This window comes from Eumetopias jubatus, unplaced genomic scaffold (assembly GCF_037043125.1).
Source record: "Eumetopias jubatus isolate StellerSeaLion01/CBP00866 unplaced genomic scaffold, mEumJub1_p1.0 scaffold_11, whole genome shotgun sequence".
Lineage (NCBI taxonomy): Eukaryota > Metazoa > Chordata > Mammalia > Carnivora > Otariidae > Eumetopias > Eumetopias jubatus.
Genome location: NW_028274817.1, coordinates 89,034,879 through 89,056,551, shown reverse-complemented (window position 1 = coordinate 89,056,551; position 21,673 = coordinate 89,034,879). Strand labels below are relative to the sequence as shown.

Sequence of the window (21,673 nt, the reverse complement as noted above, 5' to 3'; positions counted from 1 at the left end):
TTTTTGCTTTGACTTTCATGTGTAACACGCAGAATTGCAGGATAGAGAATTTGAAAGGATATTGTTAAATGTTGGGGTGGCAAGGAAGGAAGGTAGGAAGGTGGAAGGAAGAAGGAAAAAAAGGGGGGAATATTTGTTGAAAAAAATATAAAATATTTTGCATAGGGAGGTTACCAAAAGATATCTCTCTAGAAACATGGCCACAGCCTCCGCATGTGGATCATCGTGGCAAAAGAATAGGGGCTTGAATGTCGGCTCTGACAGTCCTAATCTCCCTACTCCACTCATTCCACGATAACTTCCATAAAGTCTTGAGTGATGCATTTTTTTTCTTTATTTCCATATTACAAATTAGAACTTCCAAACTGGAACCAGGGAATAAAACTGTAAATGTATAGAGAGATCACTATAGACCAGGAGGTACCATACATAATCTCCCTGAATCTTCGAAGCAACTCTAGGCAATAGATATCATGGCCTCCGAGTTGCAAATAAGGAAACTGAAGCCTAGATCAATGAAGTGCTTGATGCCTCATGGCCAGAAGGCAGTGGGGTTGGGGTTTGGGTCCAAGTCCACGCTTTTTCATCTTTTCTGCACTGTCTTCTAGATTGGAAATGGGAGAAAGAAGGCTGGGGGTGGGAATCAAGTAATTGGCATTCTGGGGGAAGCTGATTTATGTAAACTTTCCTTTTTTAATTTTTTTTAAAGATTTTATTTGTTTATTTTAGAGAGAGAGCATGCGTGCAAGCCAGCAGGGGGAAGGGCAGAGGGACGGAGACTCTCAAGCCGACTCCCCATTGAACACGGAGCCTGAGACTCGGGGCTTGATCTCACCCCACTCCAAGATCATGACCTGAGCTGAAACCAAGAATCGGACACTTAACCTACTGAGCCACCCAGGCGCCCCAGATTTATGTAAATTTTTAAATATCTCCTTTTTAAAAAAATCCTGTTTTGTTTATTGATAATAAACACCAACTCTGTATTGGTTTTAATGGTGACTTTTGACTACAGACAAAACACTTAATTAGGAGCAAGAACAGTAGTTTGGGGGACGGATTCTCATTCCACCAAGTTAGTTGGGTAATCCAACCACCTCTTCCTGTTTCACCTTCCCATTCCTTGATGGGCTCTTTGCAGGGACCACCAGCCTTGCTTCATTTCAATTAGTTTTGAGAAATGTTTTCGGTGCCTGTGTATCAAGGCATTAACATCAGAAACTACAGAAACAAAATGATTTAGATATTCATGCATAACATTTGGCATGAATTCTGGGACAAAAATCTCCTCTTCCTGCTGAAAAAGCATGTGGATAAATCTGAAGATGCTAATTTGCATGGAATGTGAAAAATAAATAAACTCCCAGCATGCCGTGAGTTGGATCGAATTTTCTTCTCCATCTCTCCGATGGAGACAGTCCAGTTCTAACCTGCTCCACTCACCATGTCAATACGAGTTGATCTATCTTTGCTGCCTCTCTTTTCAGGGACACAGAGAGACAGAATCCAGGGCACAGGGGAATTTGCCCTGTCCATTCTGGGCATATAAATCTGTGCCAGATCAATAAAGAGAGAGGAATAAAAAGGAGGTCAGATAACTGAAAATGACAAAGCGTCATATGCTCGACCTAGTTGACCTCTGGTCTATTCCTTATTTCCTTATTTCTGGTCTATTTCTTATTTAAGATCATGGCCCATGACCTTTGCCATGGAAATTGGGTCAGGGTGGCAAGGTGTATTTTGAATGTATTATTCATCTTTGGTAATATTCAGAGCAGTTTGCTGAGCCAGGTGCAGCAAAAATCTGCTTCTGGAAGTGAATTGTTAATTTCTTCTGGATCACTTCAAGCAGATATACGCAAAGACTTAGTTATTCATGTAAATCAAATCACAGGTGTGAAAATGAAGCAGTGGGAGTCTAGGTGCGTGTTAATGAGCATTAATGTCTGAGGAAAACAGTGTCAGTTTATTTTTTAATGTCTGTTTGACTTTCAAAGCTGCGAATGTGGGAAAACTCAGGATGCTCGCATGTGCAAATGTGGCGAAATTCGCAAAGGGGACTAGGGTGATGAATCCACTGCAGTGACATCCCATTGCTCATCTCTCCACTCCTCTCTCTGCTCAAGAGCAGCTGCCTGGGGTGGGGGTGGGGGGTGCAGAAGAACGAGAAAAAATATGTTTGGTTCCAGGTGAAAAGCATAATTAAAGCTGTATCGGCAGATATATTTGCAGTAGCATGGTCCCTGGAACCAGTGTCCAGTGGTGTGCTGGTAAATATCTAACAAATGCGTCTCCAGGAACTAAAAATCCCTGCTCTGTAATGGCTGCCAATTTCCATAGTATAAATACTCCTACCATGGTCAATTTCAAGCTACCAACCTGACCTCACTCCATGCAGATTTGGGAAGAAATGTGAAGCTGGCCCCAGGACACTAGAGCGTGACCCTTCCCTCCTCCATTCCCACGTGCTCCACTTAAAGGGGGCGCTCCGCTGAGTGATAGGAAATTGACCAGCTTCTGTTTCAGAAGGAAAACGACAGATCAATCCTCTGGATATTTTTGCTCACACTGGCTCATTTACCTCAAACACTTTCCCCTCTTCATCTTGAGCTCTACTCCTCCTTCAGGTCTGTGTAGAAATTTTCCCAAGCTCCCAACCTTAAAGCTAGGTGAGGTGGCCCCCACCCCCACCCCCACTACAACTCTGGGGTTTCTACCCAGACAACATTCTATTGTAAGAGCCTGTTTACTGCCCTGGGGGATCCTTGAAAACAGGGCCTGATCCCCTTCACAGTAATGTGCCTTGAAATTCAGCACAGAGTAGGGGGCTTAACAAATGCTTATTTATCCATTGAAGCAGGGAGGCGGGGGGGGGGGGGGGGGGGGGGGAGAAAGCCTAAGGGAAGGACCTTGAATAACTATCCTCAAGCTGCTTTCGCCCGAGAAAATAGTTAAACAGTTGATAGAGTCAGAAAAACACTCTTGCGGTTTGAAATGTGTTAATTTATTTTATCACTTTGATTACAAATCATTATTTAGCTATCTTAGCATTTCCATGAGGGCTTTATAATGCGGCTTTGGACAGAGACTTCCTGGTGTGAAGTCTATTCCTCAACTCACAAGCTCTGTAACTTTGGGCCCAGGCTCTGTACTTTTTCTGTGCCTTAATTTCCTCTTCTGCAAAACGGGGAGAATCATAGTATATAGCTCAAAGACTCTTCTTGTTCTCTGTATTTTCTGTCAGTCGATTTGTTTAACCGGGGCAGGGAGGTGAGAGGTCTTCCCCAAGCCATAAACACCTAACTCAAGAATGCCCCATACACATGAACAGCCAGCCATTTGTTCCTTACCTGTCCCTTTGCCTGCTCGCCCAGTGACTGAGCCAGTTAGTAACTACAGTGATGGGCACCGGGGCCAATGGTGCTGGGCCCCGGGGCCAATGGTGCTCGGCCACCGCCTCCTTCCTTGCCTTTTAGATCACGCGCATCTTAGTTCACTCCAAATTGGGCAATCCTGCTCCTCTTCTTTGTTCCTTCTAGCTTCCTCTTTTTCTGCTACTTCTCATGCTCTCTGTTGATTCTCCCATCCCTCACCTACGTTTTCTCCCTCTCATCTGTGAGCTGCAAATACCCCCTTCACACGGGTCATGCATTGACGCGAAGGAGACAGTGCAATAAAGCAAAATAGAAAATCATCATAATTAACCTCTAGAGACCTTTAAACAAACGTGGAAGACCCCTCAGTCACCCTTTACCTTTACAAATGCTTCCAAGCATGCTTTTCTCCCAAAACTCAGCATTCTAAATCATTCAAATCAAAACACGTATTTAAAAATTTTTTCCATAACAACTCATTTTGCAAAAGCCTCGTTTCCAACGAAATGTATACTATTTGTGTTAGTAATATTCTAGCTAAAAATCGTGTGCTAAAAATATCCTAACACGATTCCGACTAACGTGCACGTTATTATTAGTGTTGTTTTTCTCGGGGGGATGCAGAACAAGCTGGAAACCTGAGCACCCCAATAGCATTGCTTCTAGGGGAGAATATCGTAGGGTGCAAACTATTCGTAAATTTAGATCTCCTTGGCTATGCTGTCAATTGGGTAGTTTAAATTATGTGTTTCTTTTGTTATTTGGTGTCTTTTTTAGACCCAGGGAAGCCTGGGTGAAGAGAGATGACCCCAAGCATCACATATACACTGAAACTCAGGGCACAGTCTTTTCAAGAGGCATGTGATTTTCTCCAAGGAAACAATCCTTTGCTTTTGTAAGATAATCTGTTCAAAACGTGTGGAGAGTGAGTACAGCGGGACCCAGCAGGATGTGTGTTTTGCTGAATATCAGCATGTTGATCCTAGACACAAAGCTTATCTGCTTTGCTCCAAAAAACATATTTCTGAGCTTTTGTGAAATTGGATGGCAATCAATCGGGGGGGGGGGCGAGCTCCACGCTGGCTCACCGTGAACACTGTTTAACTGGAGAGCTAGTTTATTGGAAGGGCACCCGCCTTTTAGAAGTCCAAACTGAGTTCAGCTATTTCTTATCCAGGGACCTTTAAACTTGTTTTTTTTTTTTTTTTTTTAAATCTTCTTAGTGCAGGAATAACCCCTTTAGGACTCCAAAGATATAGTTACTGTATAAGTCACATAGTCGTGACATTGAATTAAGACATATTGGTAGGCTGGCCAGAAAGTCTAATATAAGTCTGCATGAGGAGTAGAATCCTGGGGTGTCATTCTTAATGATAGTTACCTGGAGAAGAAGCATTTCTTTAGATCAGAAGCCAAACCTGAAAGCTAAGGTTCTAGGAAGTAGAAGAAACTTGGTACGTGCCATCAAGTTACCTTGAAAAGTTCTGGGTGATGGGCCACTAAATACAGTTGGGCAGGTTGTTCACTGAACAAGGGTGCCTGGTTGAAGGAGGAAATAAAGGCTGAAATCCACCCTGCCCTCTGCTCTCCAAGACAAGAACTGCACCTGCCCAGAGAAGGCAACTTGGTCAAATTGATGCAAAGTGCCTTATAGGCTAGCCAATGCCCTGGGTGGCAGGCTTCATGATGGCACCGGCCACATGGCAACAGTAGTGGAGATATAAAAGGGTAAGGCAGGAGCTGGATAATTTGGGCTTCAGGACACAAATTCCACCAATGCCACCCATGAAGGGAACTCTGGCTAATAGCCCTGGAAATGAACCATACAAACTAAAGTCAAAAACCTTATTTTGTGAACATTGAACCACTATCTGTGTTTATTTACTTTGTTTTTCCTTAGAATTGTATAAAACTTGTACGAAAGTTCCAATCAGTCTTCATTGTGTTTAGAGGAATCATGGGAACGGTTTTGTTTGACGTTTGGGTCACACTTTCAGAGAGTCATCTGGCCCCAGGGCCCAGACGCATGGTAATGGAAGTAATTAGAACTGCCCCCCTTCACCCCCACCCCTCCCAGGGGGCCTTATAGACTTCAGCCTATTTGGGAATACTTTGGTTTGATTTTCTTTTTAATTAAGGGAAGTTAGTAGAATTTCTTTAGGTGTTTTATGGCGGTGGGGGCAGGGGGAATGCTGAGGACCCTCCAGCCAACCCCATAGATGATTCTCTTTGGGGCGGAACAAGAGAAAGGGTCCAGAAAGAGAGTGATAAAATACTAGTATTTTTGTGTGCATCTTCAAGACACTGCATAATACTGTGACATTCATTTCAGCCTGTAGGAGACTCAGGAGCTCACTCTACCAACCATCTGAGTAAGAAGCCACTTGTTTGGGTGCCTTCAACTCATAAAGTTGTGGGAAAAAACTGTATTTTCTGTCAGAAAATTTGCCCTTTTTAGCACCATTGAGGCTTCCAGTGGGGCCTTGAAATCATCACACAGTTGCCAAGCACATGAAAGGAGTCAACCCTGAGAGCAAGGACTTGCTTTTTCTCTTCCCCATTGGGATAGGATATCTCTGAGTTATATTATGATGGCACCCAAAAATGCTCCGGAATTTTAGAGATGAAGGTGGATAGCCTGTCTTGTCAAAAAAATGTCTCCTATGGCCCATGTACAGATTCCCTGGACTCAGTGAGAGCTGTCTTTAACTTTCAGTACGTTGCTCGGAGGCCAGAGAAAGAACAATGCTTTGGATTGTACCGGACCCTACGCTTGATGTGCACTGTGGCCTCGGGAAGGCCCAAAGCTCCCCAGTACTGCTACTTGCCATTTCTTAATTTAAAAAAAATTTTTTAAATTTATCTTAAAAATTTTTTAAGTTAATTTAAATTTTTTAAAATTAAACTGAAAACAGTTTTAAAAATTGTAGCAAAACACACATAATGCGAAATATGCCATCATGACCATTTTTAAGTGTGCAGTCCACATCGTTGTGAAACAGTCACCACCACCCATCTCCAGAACTCCTTTTGTCTTCCCAAACTAAAACTCTGAACCCATTAAACAATAACTCCCCGTTCCTCCCTCCCCCGCACCCAGTCCCTGGAAAAGACCACTCAGCTTTCTGTCCCTATGAGTCTGAGTAGGTGCCTCATATATGTGGAATCTTACAGTATTTGTAATTTGGGGACTGGCTTATTTCACTTAGCATAATGTCCTCAGATTCATCCATGAGGGAGAATGTGTCAGGATTTCATTCCTTTTTATGGCTTAGTATTACTCCATACACACACACACACACCCCACACACCTTGCTTACACAGTCTTCCATTGATGGACATTTAGGTTGCCTGCATCTCTTGGCTACTGTGAATAACGCTGCTATGAACATGGGTGCACAAATATTCCATCAGGACGCTGCTGTCAATTCTTTTGGGTATATATGAAGAAGTAGGACTGCTGGATCATATGGTAATTCTATTTTTAATTTCTTGGGGAACTTGTCCTGTTGTGCACAGTGGTTGTACAAACACCACTCTCCATTTAGAGCCATGTATCTTCTGGGGACCTCTTGGAAGTTTCCACCCATGAAGACGATCATCTTGGTCATTTCCAGCTGTCTTTGCCCCTCCCTTCCTCCTTCACCAAAAGCAGGACATCGAGGCAGAAGATTGGCTTCAATGACGGTTTTGTTTCTTGAACTGGGCAAAAGATGTTCAAGTTCCCATAGTGGTATATAGGTTGACCCACGTTCTCGCTCTCCTTGGGGGTGTTCTGACCGAGACTGTTGTCTGAAGTCCTGGTAACAATCCCTTGGCTTTGCCCTTTACAATGGCTCCTTTCATTTCAGGATCAAAAAGACTTCTCTCCCAAGCAACTGTGATGCTTATCCTTTTATGATAGTGGAGGAACTGAAGGGTAGAACATTTAAATGACTTGCCCAGGATGAGTCAGAGATTCGATGGCTGAGCCAAGAAGGAAAGCCAAGAGTCTGTGCCCCATGTCTGAATCCTCAGCCTGCACTTGTTCGGAGGAGCGGGTGGATCCAGAGAGGGCCGTGGTTTCCAAAAGCTGTCCTCTGAGGGACTAACAGGTTGGCCAAATCCAGCTGAAGAGAACAAGCGGCATTTGACGCCGGGCCTAGCCTACCAAGGACAGTCGAGTCTGATCTTGGACAGAGAAAAGTAGCTCAAGGGAGGTTATTTTCCAGGGGGAGGAGTAAGGGAGAACTCTCTTGAGACTGTTATAAACAAGTAGGAAAGCAGGCCAACTTCAGGTTGGCAAAAGGATGCTCCTTAAATCCGGCTTCCTCAATTAAAATGCATGTCTGAGGGTTCGGGGAAGGGTAGCAACCGATGAAAAGTTACGGGTGCATCTTGGCTTTACTGTGGCATTCTGGTCTGGTAAAAGTAAACATGGGTGATATGGATCAGCAAGGCCACCAAACATCTCTGGCGCCCAGTGAGCACAGACTCTGGTTCTAGTAAAAGACTCCCTTCATCCTGTTGTTCGAGAGGGTATACAGAACTCCCTGAGGGATTCTGTACAATTCCTTTGAGTTGCCTACAACATCCCTATATTCAAGCATTTTGCATTTTCTAGGTTATGTAACAACAACAACAGCAACAACAGAATGCACCCAACTACCGTAACATTTGCTCATTCGCTGTGACGTGATGGTCATTGTGTATCATTTGCAGTGATACGGAGGAGAAAACACTCCTTTCTCACAGAAACGCTGCATAAACAGAGCTGTAAATCTTCCAAACGAACATATCGTTCTTTCTATTGTATGTCTCTGGAAAATGTTCAACCCAGTTGGGGTCATGTGGGCTCTGTAAAAGTTACAAACGGGTTAGACCTTGTCCTTCCAGAGGCCACGCAGAAGTTAGAGACGGAGGAGACCAGATGGGCTCTTCCAGACTTTTCCTGTTGTATAGTCCCTATGCACGCAAAACAACAGGAGAATGTGTTTTAAGTGATTGATTTTGATAAGGGTGTTGGGGCCACGTGAGTCTCTTTCTGGTCCATAAATCCCCCCATAAAAGAGAGACTCCAATGGGAGAGCTTTCCATCTTTTAAGAGATTTTCGGAAACGTTTCTCTCCCCACAAGAGAAGCCGGCACAGAGCCGGTCCCCGGGGGGCAATGGAGACAGTGGGCTGAGGGCCCCTCATGCTGGAAAGACTCGGGGGGCACGAGAGGGCAGCAGGCAATGTCTCTACCAGCAGGCACTAAAAATAGTTGGAGACATGGGCAACTGTGTGCTTGCTCTCATTTTCAAGGCCAGGTGGGTGGTGCTGCACCTTCTCCTCCCGCACATCCCTTCAAGCTACAGGCCTTTTTGTGGTTTTAATCTCCCTCAAGGCTGTCTGAGGGTTGTTTTAACCTCTTTTTAAGTTAATAAAAATGCTGTGTTTGGAAGATAAGGAAAGAAGGGAGGGAAGGGAGTGTTTGTTTGGTCCCAGGGTTTAAGCGCCTTGCCCCTGAGCCCCCTTGATTTTTTTTTAAGGTCATATTCAAGCCTGTGTTGCAAATCCCCTCCAAGAAGACTATCCAATGGGCTTCGCAACGGGCTGTCTGTGAACATTTTGTACTGGCAGTTACCTGATTGACCACGGAGTGGCAAATCTCGAGCAGGAAATCGGTTACATGCGAGTGCCTCCCTTCCCAAAAGCCTTCAGCAGAATGTAGAGCCAGATGAATGATGGTAGCCTTGTCACGAGGCCCAAACTGGTCACAATGCCGCCATGCATCATGAATGGCTTCCCAGCTTGGCGTAAACCCGGCTTTCCATGTTTATTACTTTTTTGTTATCGGAGCCGAAGGAACAAAGCAAAATGCATCCCGCGCAACATCCAGGATGGGGCATGCAGGATCACGAAAGCCTGAGAAAAGGCTGCTATGTCTCTCCCTGTCCTGAAGCCTTTTCCTTTTCCTTCTTGTTTGAGAGAAGTTCCCCAACTTTGTGGCAACTGCCTTTGATTTATGCTCCCCAAGCTCAAAAAGAAAAACATCCGTTTTCTCCAAATTATTTTGATGCTCTTTCCCCTCCCGAAGAAAGCCTTTTACATGGCTCTGGCTTCACGAAGCCCTTGGAACTCTAAGTAGGACAAGAATTAGTATTGACTCAGCTTGGCAGGTAGGCTGGGGGGCGGGGGGAGGTGGGGGGGCTCTCCCAGGTGCTCCCTACGGCAGGAATTGGACTCTCCCTGGAGTAACAAGACCCAGACTAACCCGCGGGATCTCCACACCGGCGCTTTTCAGCTTGGGCTTCAACGTCATTTCTCTTCTCAGCAACTCTGGCCCCCTTATGGGCCTGGGACGTCCAAGGAGAGCCAGGCTAACTTTTCAGGAGCTGGCCCAAACTACTTTCCAAGAAGAAAATCACATGAAAGATAGTTCCAACGACCAGGGTGCCTTCTCCCTCCCTCCATTTCATTGGGACGCTGAGAAGCTATTAGTGACCTGAGCTGTCCCCAAATGGGAATCCAAATAACTAACTTGTCAGGGAAGCGAGCCTGACTGAGGTCAACGGGCTCCTTATATTTTCGTTCCTAAGTGCTCTGCGAGTCTTTGTTTTCTGTGCCAATTAGTCCATCGTGGTATGTATCTCATGTACAGAACACACTCATAAATCTAACTGGAAGCCAGAATGTGGCACAACCATTTGATTATGGGAAAAATCTATTTGATTTATGAGGTCTTACGACCCAACGAACCGTATTGTGCTTTCTTCTCCACTGCCTGGCTTAACTGTGTTGGCAATCCGGTCCCTCCCTCGGCCTGACAATCATAGGACTTGGGGCCTGCCTCGAGCAGCAACACGGGTCAGGGAGACAAGGGTGGAGAGCAGGAGGAAGAATTGCTCTTTAATTACTGCTAATTTGAATATTAAATTATTTCCCCATGAAAACAGCTAGATTCAGCAGTCTGTGGCTCGGGCCACATTTTTCCGTTAATGTGACCGGGAGTTCTGCTGGGTAAGAACTCTGAGAAAGCCCATGCTCGAGTAAATGTCCTGGGAAGTCTTGTGACTCAGAGGCAGGGTGCCATTTCCAAAAGGGACATCATTACAGAGGTCTCACAATTCAGCTACTTGAAGGGGGCATTCGGTCTAGCGAGCACATCAAATAAATTATGATTCCTCTGAGAATCTGTGCTTCCCTGTCTATATTTCTGGCACTCTTGAGTGGCATTTTAGGGGAGGCTAGTGATTTCTTTTGCTGGGGTTTCGGGAGCAGAAAGGGACTTTGCTTCGATCCGGATGACTCATGTGGGTTAACCCAAAGTGGGGGAAACTTCTCCTCCTCCCACTCAGGTGCAAAGTGGCCCACCCACGAACGCTGCTTTCAAAGGAAGTTTGACAAAGTGATCTGTGCTCCTGTCATCTGCGCAGAGGGCCCAGCCCCAGGGCATGCTGGGAACTTCTGGTCCAAGAAAGGCACCAGCCAACAAGGGCTAGGGTGGAAAACAAGGAGGAAACCTTCTGGGGCCAGCAAGTGTGTCTCTCTCTGCAAGGGGTATATGTCAGAGCAAATCTCTAAATCTAAATGGGCAGAGCAAACTCAGGTCTGGCCAAACGTGGGGCAGGGATTCGACGAGGCTCCCAAGCAGCAGTATTTTTGGTGTTTATCAAAGCGGACGCAAATGAGCCTGAAAGATGGGACCAGGTTTGGGGAAAGGAGCTGGCAGAAACTCTGCCACACTGGAAGCTCCATGAGAGCAGAGGTCCCATCTGGTTTTGTTTACACGTTCCCCTGTGCCCAGCAGGGCCGGGCACACATGAGGGGCTCAATAATAACGGGTGGAATGAATAAGATGATTGGGGCTGCCCAACTGGTCAAGCTAGAGCGCTAATGGGTATAATAATAGTCATAACCATTTCAAAGGGTACTTGTTAACAGGTAGGGTGACAGTAGTTTAGTTAATGCAGTGGTGGGGCGCCTGGGTGGCTCAGTTGTCAAGCGTCGGCCTTCGGCTCAGGTCATGATCCCAGGGTCCTGGGATTGAGCTCCGCATCGGGCTCCCTGCTCTGCAGGAAGCCTGCTTCTCCCTCTCCCTCTCCCCCTGCTTGTGTTCCCTCTCTCGCTGTGTCTCTCTCTGTCAAATAGATAAATAAAATCTTAAAAAAAAAAACAAATGCTTGTCAGTGGCACATGATGACTCCCCTTGGTATGTCTACTAATAGAAAAAGAGGCTGTATCCAGTCCTTCCAACGATTGGTGAGGCAGCTCCCCTGTCAAGCCAAGCCTCCATTGATTCCAGGGTGTAGCAGGGCCCAGCCCACAGATGGGTGGGCGTCAGACTGGCAGGGACCAGCGTCAGACTGGCAGGGACCAACAGACACAAACGTTCAGGCCTGAGCCAAGTCCCAACATGGCCACTGTTCCTCACTTCTGTGCGGCCATGTAGTTAAGAGTTGAGGCTTTTGAGTCAGAGAGTCAGGTTCAAATCCCTGCTCTGCTGCTTATGTTCTTTGTGACCCCAGGCAAGTTCCAAAATTCTCTGACCTTCAGATCCCTTGTCTGTAAAATGATGATGATAATAACACTTACTGAAGGGTTGTTGTGAGGACTAGATGAGAAATGTTAACTTTCCAGCACTGGAGCTGGCCCATGGGAAGCACTCAACAATGGTAGCCATGGCGAGTACTGTTATCACTTAGACGTGCTGTGAGCTATGTCTTATTCTTCTCATAATTCGCATGCTTAGATCCCTGAGACAATGCCTTATATAGAGTGTTTAATAACTGCACATGCTTGGGCGCCTGGTTAAGCTTCTGGCTCTTGGTTTCGGCTCCTGTCATGATCTCAGGGTCGTAGGATCGAGCCCCAGGTTGGGCCCCATGCCGAGAGCAGAGTCTATGTAAGACTCTCTCTCCCTCTCCCACTGCCCCTCCCCCCCAAAGTAAGTAAATAAATCTTTAAATAATTGCACACGCTTACCTGTTCCTCCTTTCTTTACCTCTTCTGCTGGGCTGGCAGTCAGCTGCAGAGTTAAGCTCCACTTTCAGCTTCAGGTCCAGCTGGCTCAAGGGAGCTCCAAGTATGTCTCATTTTCTTTCTGGGATCAGTGGCTAGTGAGGGCATGTCTTTCTCATGGTGTCTGAAGCACAAGCATATAAGCCAAATCATACAGGCCCATTTCAAGCCCCTGCACAAGTCACATTTGCCAATGTCCCATCAGTGAAGCATGTCACACGGCCAAATCTAAACTCAAAGTGTGAGGAAATACACTCTGTGGGAAGGACCACAAAGCCATACAGCAAAAGTCATAGTTAGAGGGAGGGGTGAAGAATCAGGACCAATAATCAGAAAGCCTCCCCTGATGATATCCCAAGATATTAAATCCCACTTCTAGATATTAAATCTCAATCCATAATCATAACTTTTAGCCAGCCTGGGTCATTTCACCACAACTCTTTTTAGGGCTTCAGAAGTCACCCTTATCTCTCCACCATCAAGAAGTGTGAAGCAAGTTTTTGGAGGACAGGTCCAGAGAGTATTTGAGTGATGACCAAAAAATATCTAAAATCTGGGGCCCCTGAGTGGCTCAGTCGGTTAGGCGTCTGATTCTTGGTTTTGGCTCAGGTCATGATCTCATGGATCGTGAGATTGGCGGCATGGCTCCAGGTTCAGAAAGGAGTCTGCTTGAGAGTCTCTCCCTCTGCCCCTCTCCCCTTTCTCTCTCTCTCAAATAAATAAATCTTTAAAAAAATATATATCTGAGGGGCACCTGGGTGGCTCAGATTGTTAAGCGTCTGCCTTCAGCTCAGGTCATGATCCCAGGGTCCTGGGATCGAGCCCCACATTGGGCTCCCGGCTCAGTGGGGAGTCTGCTTCTCCCTCTCTCTCTGTCTGCTGCTCTCCTGCTTATGCTTTCTCTGTCTCTCAAAATAAAATCTTTAAAATATGTGTGTGTGTGTGTGTGTGTGTGTGTGTGTGTGTGTATATATATCTGAAAGTCACATAACTTTTAGCCCTGTATCTCTCCAGAATGGGTTCCCAGTAACAATTTCTAACTCCCTACACACAATCCAAAGAAATTTATACAGATTTCTTCCCTTTCTGTCTTAACGCTTAATCCCCCAAAACCCAGATATCTGAAGGTAGATAGCACATCAGGCCCCTTGCATGACTGCATTTGATAGGTGTGGCAAACAGATCCACCAAGGAAGTCAAGAGTGGGTGACTCTATTATAAACAACATTTGGAGGGCTCAGTTTACTTTTTATTCTTTATTGGATTTCATAAGAGTGGACAGTTCTATGCTCTGTCATAGATTATTTGCTTTTCTAAACACACTTTTTACAGTAAATTAAGAAGCATTTTACTCAATAGGACACTTTCTGAATCTCCAGTGGGAGTATTCTTGCCCAAAGGGGAGCTAGTATTGTTAAAGTTGTCTTCATGAATTGCACTTGAGGTCAAATTAAAAACAGCCTTTGGAGCTCAAGTACAGAATCATAGAAATCATAGGCTTTGAAGGAAAAATAGCTCTTTTACTTCCTAGAAAAACAGTCAAACTTGAACTTCTAAAGGTTGAGCTAGAGTGAGAACGATGAAAAGACTATTTCCTCTTATTCCAGGGCTGGATTCAACTAAAGCATGGACCAATCTTGTAACAGAAGTGCCTCCTAAGAGGGGCAGTTAAGAGCTGTGGGGGAAAGAAAAGAAAAAACATGGCAACTGCTCTTCGGAATCCGTAATTATGTACCGGAAGCTAAGAGAAAAAAACACCAGACTGTACAGTGAGTCCAGAGCTTCTTAAACTTGAATGTGCATACAAATCACCTCTCATTCAAAATTTCTGGGGTGGGGCCCGAGATTCTGCATTTCTGGCAAGCTCCTAGGTAATGCTAGTGTTCCTAGTCTGTGACCCGCACTTTGAGTAGCAAAAGTTTTAGTTGTGGAACATACTGGAATCTTGTGTAGGAACATGAAGGTGAGAGAGATAATGAAGGTAAAAGTGGTGAGTTCTTCACAGAGGAGGTATGCACAAAGGAATATTCTGGAACAATGTACATGTAGCAGAGCCCAAATCTCACAAGAGATTCTCACTTACAAAGACCCCATGAGGAGTCTAAAAGAATCCTAGAGTGAATTATAAACATGGTGCCCCTTAACTCAGGTTTGTTCAGGCGAATTCTTGCTAAATTGGTGAAATGTAAAATTGATTCTGTTCTCACCCAAGAAGATAGGGTCCTAATAAGAGATAGATATATATATAGATATATAGCATAGTAAGTATCTATATATGATATATATAAATATATGATGTGCATATGATATGTATAGTTGATATACAGTATATAGAGAGCTATATATATCTATATTATACATAGATATCACATATATATTTATTATATATGACACATATATAATATAGATATATTATCTCTATTCCTTGCTGATCTATTTACGTGGACTGTTGTACAAGCTGCCACCACCACAGGCCAGTTACCATCAAATAAACTTCTGAATTTGAATGATGTTTGGTGGGGATTGTCTACTAAGAAAGAGTGATAGATTTCATAAGCTGTGTTTTAAACCTCATAATATGCATCCCCAAAAGTTATGTGACTTGGGAAATTACAAAAGAAGACTGGAGAGAACAGAAACGATTTAAAAAGACAGAAAGTTTTTGTTGCTTTTTTTTTTTCTAGAACATTGACTCTGTTTAGCCCTTGGAAGGGAATTAGAAAGTGAATCTGTTTCTTTATATTATTTGTATTAGTAAAAGCACCAGCTTTTCCCTCTATCACACACACTAAAAACGTTGAGTAAATATTTAAAGAATATCAGTGTGAAGAAGCACTAATTTATTACCCCGTTGTCTTTCTCTGAAGGAAGAGGATTTAGATCAGATGAAGGGAAGAGCATTTTAGGCAGGAGGGGAGTTCAGGCAGCAGTGCTTAGAGCTGGAAAGGGGTTGTGGAAAGTAAGATTGCCAAAGCAGGTTGGGGCCAGATGGTAGGGAACCAGCTGAATGCCTCGCTAAGGAGTCTCGACGTTCTTCTTTAGGTAAGCACATTTTTGATCCAGGGATGAAATAAAATATGAAAAGGGCCATATTGAAGTACTTGGTAGTTGGCACTTGGCGATGCTTGCTCTGGGCCATTCACCCACTTGACAGTTCCTCAGGGAGTTCTAAGGAACCTTCTATAGGGAGGGATGTCCAAGTTCAAGGTAAATGCAATCGCAGACCGCTGAGACAGACTAATCCCCAGGACCTTGGGACGAGACTCAAACCAGAGACTTCTCAGGGAGCCCCAAAGACTTAGAGAGTAACTGGTCCTCAGAGGGGCAAAATGCCCAGCAGGTCCCCGAGAGACTGGGGGAGGGCATCCATATTTTTCTCATTAACTTATTCATGACATGAAGTATTATGTCTTGCTGAGGATGGTGGAAAATATTTCACTGAAGTCTTAAGTTGGAAAAAAAAAAAGTTAAGAGGGTTTTTTTTCCTCTTTATGACCCTAGGCCAAAGAAAAAGTTTGTCACTGAATGTTTATGAGAGGAGTAAGCCAGAAGAACAGACACAGCCAAATCCCTCTGACTCATTACGGCGCGGTAGGAGCAGCGTGCTCAATTAGTAGGCAATATAATTTACCTAGCCCCGAGGGTCAGAGGGGGCGGGCTGTGGCCGGCAGTGGGGGGGATCTGGGAGCAGGGTGGAAATTAGAATTGTCAAAGTTATAAATTTACCCAAAAGAGTGAGATAGTAAGGTGACCCCTCTGAGTGAAGCCGGGTCTCCATGGCCACCCGTCACTTCTGAGCTCCAATGAGCCACTTGTCAGACCCTGCTGTCTATATAGCTAACATGAGTAAGGTAGGAGCAATGTGAGACTCCTGGGGTCATAAAAAAAAGAGGTGGGGGGGAAATAAATCAGCTAAGAGTGTCAGGACACGGAAGAAGTAGAGACTAACTGCTGGGACTCCACCAGGCAGGGTAAGGCTCTTCCCACTCTGAAGGCACTGGCTTCTTCCTCCCGTGGGCAGGGGGCTGCCCAATAAGAACACCAGCCCTGGACTGAAAGTGCTCCTGATCCTGCTGAGGGAGGGCTGTCGGTGATGAACAGCATTCTTATGGAGATGGTCTTGATTGTTGTGGTTTTTCGTGCGCTTTTGCTATTTCACTCTGACATGCCTATTCATTATTTTCTTCACGTTTTCCCTCGTTTGGCTAAGACTGTGTACACACCTGCTGTGCGCCAAGTGCTGTAAAGGCACGGGGGATACAATGTCAGGCAAGACCCAGGCTTGCCCTCAATGGGCTTTTGGTAGAGAGGGTCCAGGGACAGTCTGAAAGTGTTGAGTTCTAGATGATTCCAGAATGGCCCATGCAAGAGTCCACGCCAGACCACAGGGAAGTATAAAGTCCTCCTCAGACCAGACTGAATTTCTCTTCTGGCTTGGCATGCACAAGAAGTCTCTGACTGCTCTGTGGTATGAGAGAGGAGGAGGTTTGGTGGAAATTAGTCTAGAACTGTCTTAGTGTCATCCTGTATGAGTCATGGGACATGGATGCCCAGAATTAAACCTGGACCAACGTCTATGAAGCTTCACTTCCTCTTCTGACCAAGCTTGAGAATCATACACACCAACCCTTGAGCCATATTGACACTCAGAGCTGCTCGGTCTTGTACTGGCAGCCCTGTCCGAAGGGACCACTAGCTCCTCCATAGCAGATACCGTGACTGCTTGATGGTGAAACCAGGGAAATCCAAGAGTGATGGGCTGATTTTCAGACCTGAAAAATAAAAATAGTATATTTATTACAACATCTCTGAATAGGGATAGGTATCTCAGAAAAACTGTTCTAGTTCCTTCTTAATGTGACAAGATCATTTTCGAGGCACTAATTGATACCCTCCCTCTCCTCATGTGTCTTTTCCCTTTTCCTTTTCCTGTTCCCAGCTGATAATCAGACTCTGGGCTCTTGCCCTCAGAGAAAGCTGGCAGCAGGAGAGCTGAAGTGGATTATGCGGAGTGCCACTGGGGCCACAGGAAAAGGGGGTGTGCCTTAAGGCAGTGACCTGGAGTAGAGAGAGCCAGGGAAACCCAGGAGGGGCCATATGTTGTGGTTTCTGAGAACGGAGGAGACCTGCACTCTGGAGAAGGAGCCAAACAAACCTCAGGAGAGGACTGTGAGGTGCTGTAGGGAAGCATCTACCGGCCACAGGGGCTCCCATTCTAGAGAAGAGTGCCGTGTGCCAAGCACCCCTAGGGGGAAATGGGAGCCTGGGGACTGTGAGGAAGGACTTCTCAACTGTAGCAAGTGCAGAGAGTTCACCTGAAGACTTAAAGGTGTGTGAGTGTGTGTGTGCGTGTGTGCACGTGCACGATCCCAGATGTCTTGTCACTTGTACAACCACAGGACCTTTGCATCACCCTAGGCGAGGTGGTCGCTTCTAAAGGTTTTGACTTCCTATCAACCCAGCATGATGGGATTAGAGTAGAAATTAAACGAATTTAAGTAAAATTAAGAATTACAATATTTCTACAGCCCTGAGGCTATCTACTGAGCCATACCTGTTCTTCTCCCCAGATCCTTCTCTCCTTGCCTATTTTGGCCAGCGTGGGGATATCAGTCCTGGCACGCGGACCTATCTAGCATAAAGCCTGCTCCTATGAGGTAGAAGGCCTCACCTGAATAAAAGCTTTTCTGGAATAGAACCCTCTAGAATGTACCTGTACATTCTATCCTCCATGACTCCATCATCGTCGTCATCCTCCTCCTCCTCCCTCTCCTCCTCCTCCTCGTTCCCCTCCTCCTCTTCTTCCTCCTCCACTTCTTCCTCCTCCTCCTCCTCCTGCTTCTTCTTCTTCTCTTCTCTCACGCTCTTGTTCTCTCTGTCTCTCTTCTCCATCTTTTCCCTCTCCTTCCTTTTTTCCCTCCTGCTCTCCCTGCCTTTGGCTTCAGGGTTTATACTCTTAACCATTACACTATACTTCCTGTTGTCAGTTTGAAATACCAAGAAAGGATCGTCTGGGCTACCGTGGAAATTATCTGTAAGAATCAAGGAGCAGAAGAATGTGTATGCGATGATTCTTTGTGTGTCAATAAGGACAGAAATTTGGATAGATAGATAGATAGGTAGACACAGAGAGACTGATTGATTTCTTGGTATATGCCTAAATAATTTGGGGGGCGGAGAGGGCGAGACAAAAATATATTAACAGTAGTTGCCTTTGCGGACAGACACTGGAGGCAAAAGGAGAGAAACAGTCACCTTTAATTTGGTTCGTTTCTGTGCTGCTTGAATTTGCTAACCTTGTATATGCTTTGCTTTTTTAAACTATCTACCAAGATTATATAAAAAGGGAGGTTTATACGAAGCTTTTTTTTTGTACTTTCTTTTCTAAACATTTTTGTGTACAGATAACTAATAAATATGAGGTCCCCCCCCGCCACCGAGAAAAATCTTGTACTATGCTTGTCAAATAATTATAACATTGTGGTTTCACCCCGCCTATAGGGCCCGGGAATTCTGAGATGATCCTGAAGACGCCCCCAGTGCCGCGGCTGCCTCTGGCAGGGGGCCGGTTTCCAGCATGCTCTGGATATGAAGAGGCCAGTGTAACAGACGGAGAAGACACCCTGGGGATTACATATGCCTCCCCCACCCCCCAAAATGATCAAAGGCCCCCGGGAGGAATCTAGAAACTGCTGTGAGGTCTCAACTTCCCTGTGGACATGCAGCTGACAGTGCCAAAGGCATTTTCAAATTAAAAAGGAAAACAGTATTGACTGGGAAGCTGGATCAAGGTTACGATTGGCGGCGTCTTAGAAATTAATAGGAGATTCTGATGGTATTTGGCCAGGAACTCAGGAATGCCCAGATCCTATTTACAATAACTGCCCCTGGCTCCCCCAAGGAGGACTCAGCCCCAGGAGCAGGGTCTGCAGACAGGGCAATGCAGCAGGCCTGGTAGCTGGAGCTTGGGACCCACACCCCAAGGCAGAGGTTCTGGTGAGGGGGGCTCCCTGACAGCATCCAGCAAAGACACAGATGCCCAGGGAGACAGAGGGAACAACCTGTCTTGGTTTGCCCCAGACTGTCCCAGTGTCCCAGGAAAACCCCTCAGTTCCAGACACACAGCAACAGCTGTTCACCCTACCAGTGGGTGTCCTCACAGAATTCTACACCTAGAAGGGAACCTGGCGACTAAGGCTATTCTCTGTCTACCTGAAATTTAAGTAGCAAGTTCTTACTAGCTTCAATTTGTTTTATATGTAAAAGTAAAAGGTGTGTGTGTGTGTGTGTGTGTGTTCAAGAAAGAGAGAGATGGGCGCCTGGGTGGCTCAGTTGGTTAAGCGACTGCCTTCGGCTCAGGTCATGATCCTGGAGTCCCGAGATCGAGTCCCGCATCAGGCTCCCTGCTCAGCAGGGAGTCTGCTTCTCCCTCTGACCCTCTTCCCTCTCGTGCTCTCTGTCTCTCATTCTCTCTCTCTCTCAAATAAATACATAAAATCTTAAAAAAAAAAAAAAAAAAGAGAGAGACACGGAGCGCCTGGGTGGCTCAGTCGTTAGGCGTCTACCTTCAGCTCAGGTCATGGTCCCAGGGTCCTGGGATCGAGCTCCACATCGGGCTCCCTGCTCAGCGGGAAGCCTGCTTCTCCCTCTCCCACTCCCTCTGCTTGTGTTCCCTCTCTCGTGTTCTCTCTCTCTGTCAAAAAAAAAAAAAAATGAGAGAGAGAAATAGAGAGACAAAGAGAAAGATTTAAAATGAAGAAAGAAATTGCTTTGTTCATCTAACAATGATTTGCAGAACACCTACATCATTCTGGGAACTGTGCTCAATAAAGGCTTGTTGCAACCTTCAGAAGAAATCATTAGAATTTCTCTATTTTTCATTTTTATTTTTTATTTATTTATTTATTTATTTATTTTTAAAGATTTTATTTATTTATTTGAGAGAGAGAGAGAGAAACAGTATGAGAGGGGAGAAGGTCAGAGGGAGAAGCAGGCTCCCCGCTGAGCCAGGAGCCCGATGTGGGACTCGATCCCAGGACTCCGGGATCATGACCTGAGCCGAAGGCAGTTGCTTAACCAACTGAGCCACCCAGGCGCCCTTATTTTTACTTTTTAAAAAAGATTTTATTTATTTATTTGAGAGAGAGAGAGAGGGAGCATGAGTAGGGGGAGGGGCAGAGGGACAGGCAGAGGCAGACTCCCCGCTGAGCAGGGAACCTCACATGGGGCTTGATCCCAGGACCCTGAGACCATGACCTGAGCTGAAACCAGAAGGTTATCTGACTGAGCCACCCAGGTGCCCCATATTTTTCATTTTTAAAGAGGAGGAGTGATGCCTGGGTGGCTCAGGTAGTTAAGCGTCTGCCTTCGGCTCAGGTCATGATCCCAGGGTCCTGGGATCGAGCCCCGCATTGGGCTCCCTGCTCAGAGGGGAGTCTGCTTCTCCTCCCTCTGCCTTCCGTTCTCCCTGCTTGTGATCTCTCTCTCTCTGACAAATAAATAAATAAAATCTTTAAAAAAAGCAAAGAGGAGGAAATTAAATAGGGCTTTGATGATATTTAGTATGCTGGTTGAATTGGCACCTTCCCAGAGGTCACATGGGACACACAGTAGGCACTGTATTCTGAGGGAAAAGAGCTTCAAAAATGCAGTGGGGATACAAAGCCGATTGGTGGTTGCCAACGGATGGGGAGAGAGCAGAGTGAGGAGTGACTGTTTAATGGGTACAAGGTTGCTTTCTGGGGTTCTAGAATTGGTGGTGATGGTTGCACAACATTGTGAATGTGCTACAAGCCAGTGAACTGTACACTGGAAAATGGTTAAAATGGTCAATTCTGTGTTATTTGAATTTTATCTCAATCAAAAGGAAAATCTGTAAAAATTCAGTGGCATCCTCACTTGCTGACTTGCCATTTGTGCATTGTAAGGATTTGCAGTTTGGATGCTCAGTTGGGTGGTGGTGTGGATTAGATTATCTTAAACAGCAGAATGTGTATAAAACTGCCTGGTGGGATGGGCAAAACCATGAAAATGGCTTCCACCGCAGAGGGAAAATCTTATGGAAAAGCAATTTTAAAAGGAGTGAAACTAAACGATGAATTCTGAATTTTTCTTTTACTTTCAATAACAGTTCCAAATTTGCTGACCTTTACTAGGATGACAGGAAATCATAATGTTGGTTGTTTAGCAGAAACTTTTTATAAAAGCACATAATCTATCTCCTTGAGATTTAAAAATGGATATTTTTTAAAATGAGTGAGAGATTAAGTATTTTTTGAAAGAAATTATGCCATGGAGAGAGCAGAGATGTTTGGA

At 45.2% G+C, this 21,673-nt stretch overlaps 1 long non-coding RNA gene across 1 annotated transcript in view; it reads right to left on the bottom strand.

The window, feature by feature from the left end:
• Positions 1 to 21,673, bottom strand: part of LOC114216877 (uncharacterized) — a 51,938-nt gene that overhangs the window by 15,869 nt on the left and 14,396 nt on the right. Inside the window, exons 3-4 of the long non-coding RNA XR_003610852.2 lie at positions 16,582 to 17,130; positions 12,323 to 12,482 (exon numbers count right to left, since the gene is read on the bottom strand). This is a non-coding gene — a long non-coding RNA (uncharacterized LOC114216877). The remainder of the gene's footprint in view (positions 1 to 12,322; positions 12,483 to 16,581; positions 17,131 to 21,673) is intronic.